The sequence below is a fragment of the Macaca thibetana genome, chromosome 17 (assembly GCF_024542745.1).
Source record: "Macaca thibetana thibetana isolate TM-01 chromosome 17, ASM2454274v1, whole genome shotgun sequence".
NCBI classification, from domain to species: Eukaryota; Metazoa; Chordata; class Mammalia; order Primates; family Cercopithecidae; genus Macaca; species Macaca thibetana.
This window is the reverse complement of record NC_065594.1, coordinates 46950144-46961635: the sequence shown is the minus strand read 5'-3', so window position 1 is coordinate 46961635 and position 11492 is coordinate 46950144. Positions and strand designations below refer to the sequence as shown.

Here is an 11492-nt window from a genome sequence, read left to right as displayed (position 1 = left end):
TCTGCCTCCCTGGTTCAAGCGATTCTCCTGCATCAGCCTTCCGAGTAGTTGGGATTGTACACCACTATGCCCAGCTACTTTCTGTATTTTTAGTAGAGATGGGGTTTCACCATTTTGAGTAGGCTGGTCTCGAACTCCTGACCTCATGATCCACCAGCCTTGGCTTCCCAAAGTCCTGGGATTACAGGAGTGAGCCACAGAGCTCTTTCAGCTTCGCCATCTGCAGATGGCTTGAGTGTTAATCAGCTCAGTGGACTTTCTGTCTTTTCACAAGGGCAAAGGGCCAGGGTGACAGCTTTCTGTATCCAAGCTCTTGTCCAGTGCCTTGGAAAAAATCGGGTCACACACGGACTCCACGGAAGAATGGCAGGTTTTATTGAGTGGTGGAAGTGGCTTTCAGGAGGATGGATGGGGAGGCAGAAGAAGAGGATGGAGTGGAAAGGTGATCCTCCCCTGGATTCTGGCTGCCCTGTGGCTGGACTCCTCTCTGACTGCCCCCAGCTGAACTCCTCTTGGCATTCAGATGTTCCTCTTCTCCCTTTCTCAGCCACATCATTCTGCCGTCCTTCTGCTGGTCTTCGGGCTTGCTGGTCTGCTTCTGGAGCCTGGGGCTCGGGATTCATATGGGTGCAGGACAGGGGATGTGGCGGGCAAAAAGACAACTTTTGGAGCATGAAAACAGAAATGCCTGTTTTCATTTAGGACAGCAGGTATCCAGGCTTGAGGGTGAGGTTTGCCAGGGAACTGCCCTCTTCGACCCAGTATTTCCATCTCCTGTCCATATCACTAGGAGGAAGACAAGGCAAAGACTAAGGAAAGGCTAAGTCTGTCACCTTGAAAAGTAATCTTTATTCCCTTTAAAAATAAGAAAACTGAGGCTTAGAATGCATGGAAAATTTAAGTAAATTGATTGACTCAAGTCCCTTTTTGCACATTGGTACTCTATATTGTTTCTTTCATATAGGTATATATATTGAACGAATAGACATCCACATTTAATGCTTAAAATAAGTAATAGTGGTTACTTAAGTAACCATTAAATTAAGTAAACTGTAATAAAAGTAAAATCTGTGATGTTATATACAAGCAATCACATAATTAATGGCATTTGAGTAGCTTTTCCAAAATCCTAGGAAGACGGTATTTGTGTATTTGTTTATAGGTTGTTGAGGCAGTAATAAAACAAGCCTACAAGCTAAGGAATTTTATTTGCAGAAATTGAGGGATTTATAAAATGTGTCTATTATCTTATAATACTTGGCTGGCAAAAAAAAAAAAAACAAAACAAAACAAAAAAAAACAAATTGCATACTGTTTAATCCAAGAATTAAAGTTTAAGAATTGAATTTATAGATACATTTCCTTGTGAATAAAGATAATATAAACAAAAATATTTACCGTTAAAACATTTATAATAGCAAATTACTGTAAAAACCTAAATGTCCATCATTATAAATTAGTTTAAATAAGTATGTTATCCAGTTTGGGTAACATTTTTATTTTATTCTACCAAAAGAGAGAAAAAAAAACAGCCAGTCATGGTGGCGTGTGCCTGTAAACTTAGCCACTCAGAAGGCTGAAGCAGGAGGATCCCCTGAGCCTGGGAGATTGAGGCTGCAGTGAGCTATGATTACACACTGTGTTCTAGCCTGGGCAACAGGGTGAGATCCTGTCTCTCTCAATAATAACAATGAAGTATGCTATATTAATGTACTGGCATATTATGCAGTAATTCAGAATCATAGACTTACGTGTGCTTATATGGAAAGATCTTCAAGATACACATCGAGTGAGGAAAAATCAAGGCCCACAACTGGGCATACCGTTACTTAATTTCTATAAGATATTTTAGGTACATATGCATATATGTTCAGAGACGATATTTCGAAAAGTAACTCTTAACAGTAGTTCTCTCTGGGAACAGAAGTAGGAGACCAATCATAAGACATGGACGCAAGACTTTCCATTGATTGTATAATAATATTTTATATCTCAATATTTTTATCATCGGCATGCATTTATCATCTGCATCCCTTTAAAATTAGAATCTACACAGAATATATACCTATGATGGTAACATAATTTTGTGAATATATAAAAACATTGATGTATACTTTCAATAAGTGAATTGTATGATATTTGAATTATATCTCAAAAGAGCTATTATTTGAAATATATATATATATACACACATATATACTTTTCTCTGATTATATTCTACTCAAAAGAATAATCTACTTTGGGAGGCCGAGCCAGGCAGATGACCATAGGTCAAGGAGTTTACCACCAGCCTGGCAAACATGGCAAAACTCCGTCTCTACTAAAAATACAAAAATTAGCCGGGTGTGGTGGCAGACCGCTGAAATCCCAGTTACTCAGGAGGCTGAGGCAGGGAGAACTACTTGGACCTGGGAGGTGTAGGTTGCAGTGAGCAGAGATTGCCACTACACTCCAGCCTGGGCCCTGTAATCCCAGTTACTCAGGAGGCTGAGACAAGAGAATTGCTTGAACCCGGATGGTGGAGGTTGCAGGGAGCGGAGATTGCCACCGCACTCCAGCGTGGGTGACAGAGCGAGACTCTGTCTCAAAACAAAAACAAAAACAAAACAAAAGTCTTAAAAAAAGAATAACCTAAGATCTAGTTCTCAGAGAGATCAAGGGCTAAGGTGCAGTGATATTCAGGAAACAAAAACAGATAGTACCATTGTTAATTATAAAAACAAAATACTGAGTACTTTCTATGTGAAAATTCTTATTGAATGCTATATATATATACATATATAAAATTTACTTCTAATTTGGATATGCAGGTATTATCCCCTTTTACAGGTGAGGTAAATGAAAATGAAAGAGATTGAGTTGTTTGCAAAAGATGATGCCATTGCAGTTGTTTTGTTTTGGTTTCGTGTGTAGGACTTAGCACCATGCTAAACTAGTAGAGAGCGCTTTGGTGAGTGAGGATAAACAGAGATTTGATCCAACTATGGAATAAAATATTCTAATGTGTCGCATGGAAAAGCAACAATGGAAGCAATAATCTCTAGCGTTGCTTGGGAAATATACCAAAATATTGTTTGATGTTTATCTAAAATACAAATTGTAGTAAACAATTATCTATTATTATCTGAAATTCAAATTAAATAGATGGCTGATTGGTTGGTTTGCTAAGTTTGACAATATTAATATTAGGTTAAATACAAGCACACACACTATATACACTTAGATAAGTGGTCTAGAGAGGAAAAAGAGTACTATTGTGTTTCCAATGGTAATTGGGATCATACCCAATTAAAAAAAATACTATGAAACAAAATGGAATGGACTAAGTAAGTGTGAATATTCACTTCTGTGATGTGTCAGTTCTAAGAAGCTTTTAAAAGCTTGAGCTTTGGGAGAAGTTGAAGCAGGAAGAGGCTTGAATGAAGAGAAGAGAAAAATCAAGGGATCCAACAGCAATACTCAAAATTTTTAGTTCAGCAGTGGGAAGTAAAAGTGCTCCACAAGTAGGTTTTTGGGTTATAAATGTATCTGAAAGAAAACACTCCATTCGTCCGACCTTTTTTTTTTTTTTTTTTTGAAGATTCTCTTTATCAAGGGAGAGGTAATAATATGTACTCAAACATATAGGGGAAAAAAAAAAGGGAGTTAGAGAACAGTAGCAACCAGTGATGTTGAACATGATAAATAAGAAAACATTTGTTTCCTAGAAAAGTAAAACAAAAACATGAACCCACTAGATATTTCCTGAGAATGGAGAAAGGGCTGGGACAATTTTTTTTCTAGTTATAAATAACCAATCTAATCCTCTTGAATTTTTGACAACTAGTCCCAGAAAATCAAATTCTATTAATCTTTCATTCCAATCAGGTTTAGGTATATATATATGTGTGTGTGTGTGTGTGTGTGTGATCATGTGTTTCTGTGTGTGGGAGTAGGGGAGGGCATGCCCAAACATGCACATATATGTGCACACATTTGTATACAAGCACATGCATGCTTTAGGTTGGGTAAACATTAATTCTACATATAATTAAACTGTATACACATATACAGAGTACATATGGTCAAGCCTTATAAACCCTGTATTAGGGTTTTAAAGAAATAAATTTTTATAAAAACTATGTTACCTTAAACCACAGCATTCCTTCCTCTTCTAAACAACATTTACAAACGAGGATATATAAACATCTTTAGAAGAACGACCCTTTGTTTTGCAGTGAAAGAAAATCTTCAGGGTTACTAACCTTGTGCAAAATATCACAGAGTCTGTGAAATAAGAAAGTCAATATGTATTAGACAAAGAGAAGAGATGAGTGTATAGAGTGAACAGGAAACCAGCGATGAGAAAAGCAGCAGGGGGTTGCTTGTTGAGCCCTGTGACCTTTCTCTATTCCGATTACATTGAAGATCGTGCAAATCACAAAAAAAAATATGTTTCTTTAATTCTTTAGTTTTCTGTATACAGATAATGATTTTTCTCTCCACTATTTTCTTTTTAACTTTAGTAATTTTCCTCACTAAAGTTATTATACTTGTAAATTCAACTCAGTGTAACTTAAATAGGAGAAAATAATAAGTATCTCAAAGTTTCTCCTAATACTATTTATAAAACTTTCCAAAAATGGATAGTATCCTTCCCCTATCAAGTAATACTATATGCACCAAGGGAAATGAAACAGATCTTAGAGTGAGTCCTGCAGCCTATTAAACATTTAATAAGTAATAAGGATCCATCAAAATGTGGACTATTTTTTACAGTCCACATTGCAGACAGTCCTTTTCCAATTTGAGTTATGAAAGTGAGGAGGAAAGCCATTGTGACAGAAGAATCAAATATAAAGTGACTAGAAATAGCTGATTGATTGTATTGTTCATTTTGTAATATAAACTTTCAAGGACTGAGTCATGAATACAGACAATTTTGTGCCATTATCAATGTACATGTATCTCTGGCTTAATATCTCAAAATACTGAGATTCTATTTATTTTCCAATGTCATCATAACTATTTTGATACATTCATTAGTCAGATCCCTGGATTGCAATTTGTCTTGTCTTGCCATACCAGGGAGTAACACCAATATAGGACACATTCAATATAATTTGGCAATTCAGCATGCCTTTCATATTCTGATTGTCAAGACTGGCTAATTGTACAAAGTCAAAGTAGTACGTTTCAGTGATAGCAGGCTTAGAGTGTCTACTTCATGGAAAAGATGTCACTTGTTTCTTCTTCATTCCCCCTTCCAAATCTAGCCTATTTTCATAGCCTTCTGTGAATAAGACACATTTGTCACCATCCTCTACTGTTCAAATCAAGTGACCCTGGCATACTGCGATTGGTAGGCTGAATTCTAAAATGTACCCAAGTTTCCTGCCTCTGTTCTGCATAACCTGTATAATCCCTTCTCCCTGGGTGTTATAGAACCTATAAATATTATGGGATATCACTGCCATGATTATATTATGTGGCAAAGATAAAGGGGCTACAAACTAATAACTGTGTTTTTGTAAATCACTAAGTAGGTGGTAATTTGTTACACAGCAATGACAAACTAATACAAGTGACTTCTAGGCCAACATCATTATAATATGAATTGAAGTTAGCTGATATTGTCTTCAAGAATAGGAAAACTAAATTCAGAACTACATTAATATCAGGTCCTAAACTAGTGTTGAACACACAGTGCATACTCAATAAGAGTTGTATATGTAACTGACTACATTGCTCTTCTTTTTTCTTTTCTCTTTTTTTTTGTTTTGAGACGGAGTCTCGCTCTGTCGCCCAGGCTGGAGTGCAGTGGCACGATCTTGGCTCACTGCAAGCTCCGCCTCCCGGGTTCACGCCATTCTCCCGCCTCAGCCTCCTGAGTAGCTGGGACTACAGGCACCCGCCTCCATATCTGGCTAATTTTTTGTATTTTAGTAGAGACAGGGTTTCACCGTGTTGCCCAGGCTGGTTGCAAACTCCTAAGCTCAGGCAATCCATCTGCCTCGACCTCCCAATACATTGTTAACTTATAATAAATAGTTACCACTGCAGATTACAATTCACTTTGAAATATGTCAATTTTAAAAAATGATAAAATATTGTTAGGATTATTATTAAAATACACATTTTAGAAAGGAGAAACAAAATCCACAGAGAGGTTAAGAAAATTGATTGAAGTCACAGCATGGGTAACTGCCCAAATCTTCCACTTTAATCTCTCCACCAATATTGAATAGAGGTATTGTGGAAGTAAGCAGACGGAAATGTGTTTGAAAATAAATATAATTGTTTAATTCTGGTTAACTCATGAAAGCAAGTAAAAATTGCATCAAGAAAATCTGTTTGGGGACATGTTATTTAACATCTTCTAGTTTCTATTCCTTCATCTATAAAATGGAAATAAAATAGCACCAAGCTTATAGAAGGCAGAACATTCACATAAGCATCCCTCTTGCAGGTTAATAAAAAGAAAGTGGAAAATGTAGAATTTTGAGATTTTAAAGCATTCATAACCTTGTTGTATGCCTGCTGTCTTTATAGATAGCTTTATATATTTTAAAATAATACAATTAAATTTTTATTGTAAATAATTTATTTTACAAATAGTTTTCACACACTTGGAAAAGCAGTATTACAGGCATTTTTTTTTTTTTTTGTCTTTTTAAACAGTTTAATTACTTGGTAAGTAGGGCATTTAAGGTTTTTTTTTTATAAGTTGTTGATCATGCCTCAGATTCTTCTGTCTACCTTGAAGAGTATAGAAACTAAGGTCCAGTTGACATGATAATAAAAGCATGGTTCTAATTTAGCTATCATTTTAGAATTTCAAAAGCAATCAAAATCACTCTGGCATATTAAGCAAAGGAATGGGCGATTTTTTTGAAAAATCTTTACCTTTTTGAAAGTAGTACAAAATGCATCTTTTCATTAAGTATTGGAAAGAAAGCCATTTGGCAAATAGCTCTTTCAGACTGGCCCATTGAAATAAATTTCTCCTTCAGAATAAAAAAGAAAAATAATTTTTATACTACTTAAAATATTAAAATAACCTCTCAAAAAATATATATATATTACCTTTAAAGAGATTGTGACTTGACAACGTATTTCCAAAATTTCCTTTTTATTTTTCAAATTTGCACAAACATTTTTGGGCCTAGTAATTGTTTTTAATATTTCCAAAAGGATTTACTTCTGTTGTTTGCCCAGAATAACTCCAATGGATCTTGAATAGGACTTCCTGACAGATACACTTAGATATAAAACATCTTGCAAAATGATTGACAGATTTTCATATAAACACTAGAGCTAGAAAAAGTAGATGTCATTTTCTGTGGCTGCAAAGAGAGATGAGTTTCAAACACCTAGTACGAAATTTGACTAGTAATTTTCTTTATAGTCATATAAAATTAACAATAGATATATTCATTTAAAAATCATCATCTTCATTGTATTCTATCTAGATGAAAAAATAAAATTAAGCTTTCGTTATTAATGAATGTTTATTTTTTGTCACCATATCTTGGAGAACATGCAGAAAATTCTCACTCTTACAGGCATTTGGATTTGTCTCTTTTCAGTAACTCTGTTCAAAACATAAAATATTTGAAAAAAAATAAGAAAAAACAAATCCTTGCTTATTTGCTGTCCTTTTACAATTTACACTAATCTTAAATCCTAATAGTGCTTATCTCATACACAAATGTAACAAAATGACTCATCCACCCTTACTGACATTAAACTCGCACAAGATGCCGTTACATGAGTTTTCACACAAAACAGAAGCCAATATTCCTTCTGTGATGAACAGATCTTCAAACACAAGGGAGTCACAATTTTTATCTGTCCATATTTTCCTATAAAGTAATGGGAATGTAAAATCAATCATATCAGTAAACAGAAGGAGGGAAATAAAGACACATATACAAAGTAGAAAGTTTCAATTTTCAGAAAAGGTTTGGAGTTAAACAGATGATGATAAAGAAGTTGTGTGCCTTCTATGCCTCCAGGCAAAAGAAAAGCTATGAGTATTCAATGTGCCTTGAAAATAGTGCATTTGACTGTGTATCTAGAGTAACAGTATAGAATTTCAACATTTTATACATGACTTCAACAAGTATAAGTAATTGTGATTCTATACACGTAGACATACATGAATAATTAGGAAGACAGCAAGAAAACAATACTTGGACATTTTGTTAGGTGGCTTTTTAAATGTGAAAACACCACTTAGATGAAGATTTTCCATGAATAAGATTCTAGAAACTAAAAAAAAAAAAAATCTACTTTTACTCTAGCAAGCACAGGCATACTGTAAAGAAGCTGCAAATGGGTAATGTGGAGAGGGTAATGAGACTTAAGTATAAAACTAAGATCAATTATATCTAAACTGAGAAATTTTCTACAACAATTAGCAGATCATTTTTACTTGACAAAATGTTACTTTTCCCCAAAGAAAATGTCTTTTTCTCAGAGAGAAATTCAATTAGAGGCTTAGCATTCCCATTGTCTAAGTAGCAGTCTTATATACCTTGTCTCTGTCACAGTGCTTGATATTATCTATATGTGAGTGACAGAAAAGTCCAGGACTAACAAAGGCTCACTCTGTTCCTGTCAGGAAGCTCTGCTGTATCTTTCTTATTAGAAGTACCCAGGAGTTTTCTCTGCAGAATAGAGTCCTAGAGTAGATAATAGCTTTATCTTGTTTTTAACCATTTGTATTCCTGAATCGAACAGATCTCTCGCTTTATCATGGAAATGTATGCCCCCATTAGACTCAAACCAGCAATTTAATTTACACTGAGGAGACACAAAACATAATGGCTCTTTTTTCCCCACTCTTCTCTCTTAATTTTTCCAGAGGGCAATTCTCAAAATAAAGAAAAAATTAATTATGATGCCAAATTTCAGTCTCAAGGAAACTTCTATTTTTTGTTATGCAAAGGGAAGACTTGGGAAAGTGTATATAATTTTAGTTTCTGTACAAAAGAAAAAAAAAGGTCTTTGTTCAAAGAAGTTCAAGTTTAAACTTGCTTATCATCAGCCATCATAAATGTATTACTACTTGCTGGAATCAAATAACTGTCATTATAACAATAATGGAATTATAAGGTTAAATAAGATTACAGGAAAAATAAAAAACATTCAGTCTGTATCAGTTGTTAACTTATTATTAATTCTAACATTGTGACCAGGGAATACTATTGTGTGAAAAAATGTAGTGCAGAATATAAAGAACAAGAAACATCCAAGGGCAAAAATAGCTGATTCAATCATTAATGTGGATAATCAAGGAATGTCAACAAAGTTGAAGTTTTGGCAGAAAAATAGAATGGCTTAAAGTGAGTGTCAGGTTGTTCAAATACTAACCTTTGATTCTGTGATTAGGAATGAGAATTAGGTCACAGTTCCTGTTTCAGGGAGCGGGGAAAAAACACTTCTTGGCTTTGCCCTGAAAAGGTGATTATTTAATCAAGAATGACATTGGATTATTTGCTTTTTTGTGGTACATTGAGAGCTTACATTGAGATTAGATGGCATATCATTTCTTTTGGAGACAGACTGAAAAAGAAATGGGAATTATTTTCTTATAAAAGGACTGCCAGAAAGCCCTACACGTGTTGACAAAGCCAGATTATTTTATTTAGTAATTTATTCTATCAGATTTAGTAAACAAAAAGCAACATTTTCTTGAGTCTTTCTTATCCCAAGAACTCTTTACACTTGCTCTTAGTTTTGTTTTTCTGGTGTTCACACGAAATTCCAATTTATATTTATTTGACAGCACTGTCCGTTATTGCGAAATACCACACATACACTTACACACACACACACACACACACACACACACTTTCTCTTTCACACACACCTATGCTCAGACATAGTCTCTCTTGAAGGAGCTGAATTCTTTCTCCTCATTCTATTTCATGAAGAGTAACACTAGGAGGAACTGATAAAGTTAGCAAGGATGGCCGTAATATTTCCCTCATTGGATATTGGATAAGCTTCTTCCTGAGCCTAGGTCCTGATCTCCATTTATAAGGGCATTTAATGTTAGAAAACTTGGAATTGAAAATTCATTTTCCCCTTTGACATGTAAATCTAAAAAAACCAAAAAAAACAAACAAAAAACAAAACAAAAAAACAAAACAAAAACCTCTCACAGTATTTACAATCCAGGGATGTCTTTCTCAAGGACTTGGGAGTCATGCCTTTGAAATATATTAAGGAAGAAAGGGGCCGGGCGCGGTGGCTCACGCCTGTAATCCCAGCACTTTGGGAGGCCGAGGCGGGCGGATCACGGGGTCGGGAGATCGAGACTATTCTGGCTAACACCGTGAAACCCCGTCTCTACTAAAAATACAAAAACAAAACTAGCCGGGCGAGGTGGCGGGCGCCTGTAGTCCCAGCTACTCGGGAGGCTGAGGCAGGAGAATGGCGGGAACCCGGGAGGTGGAGCTTGCAGTGAGCCGAGATCACGCCACTGCACTCCAGGCTGGTCGAGAGACTCGGTCTCAAAAAAAAAAAAAAAAAAAAAAAAAAAAAAAAGAAAGAAAAAAGAAAAGGAAGAAAGCGCTCCCATCTCCCAGTTTCTGTGGGAGAGTAGAAGCTTAACGTCGGTAAGTGGCCTTGCTTCAACTTGTAAAACTACCTCCGCTCACGAAGATAAGAGAAAGCTTGCTTTTTCACTAGGTAAGGCTAGCAAAAATAGTTGTACTAAAATTCCTCCTCCACTCCAGCTCTTAAAACCTTTCCCACATTTGCTTTGGTGGGGTTTTCTGTCTCTCTCCCCTATTGCAATGGGAAAATAAAGAATAAAGTCTGCTTAATTTAGGCTAGGCCAATGTTTGCTTTGACAGAGCCAAATTTATGATGTTATGGATTTTTCTTTGTGTGATGTGGGATGATATTGCAATTTTTTGTTCAAATTTTCAGTCCGTAACCTCTTTCTGACAATCTCTTTCAATCATACCTAGGTATTTTTCTTGGACTTTATCTCTTTTATTCTCCCATGTGGACCAAGATTGAGACGTGAAAGTAGAACAGGAGTTTTTAAACTTCTTTGTCCTGTAAACCCCTTCAAGAGTTTGGAGCAGCCTATAAACCTCTTAGAATATTCCATTTAAATCCATAAAATAAAGTACACAGGTTTAAAAAGGAAGCCAGTTATTTTAAAATATACTTATCAAAATAATTTTTAAATTATGATATCTATATTTGTTTCATTAACATATTAAATAATAAGATATAGTTTGCTGGTTTAATATCAACCATGACATCAAAATGGTGATAAATGATATTTTGGGATATCTATAACAACTAGAAAAAATACATAATATCTATTTGTAAATATAAACAGATTTGCTGATACAGCTGTAGGTTTGTGTATAGTCAATTGCAGGAAGTTAAATTTCACCTGGTGATAAGTGAAAAAATATGATTTTTTTTTTTTTCTATTCAAGAATGGCATGGCCTAGAATAAAAAGAGCAGAAGAGTGATTTGA

The 11492-nt window shown here is 35.1% G+C and overlaps 1 long non-coding RNA gene across 1 annotated transcript; it reads right to left on the bottom strand.

The window, feature by feature from the left end:
• Positions 1-352: 352 nt before the first annotated feature.
• On the bottom strand, positions 353-9442 carry LOC126940568 (uncharacterized). The gene is made up of 3 exons (XR_007720810.1): positions 9358-9442; positions 6886-6986; positions 353-786 (listed from the first exon to the last, which is right to left on the bottom strand). It is a non-coding gene; the product is annotated as an uncharacterized LOC126940568 (long non-coding RNA).
• Positions 9443-11492: the final 2050 nt, after the last annotated feature.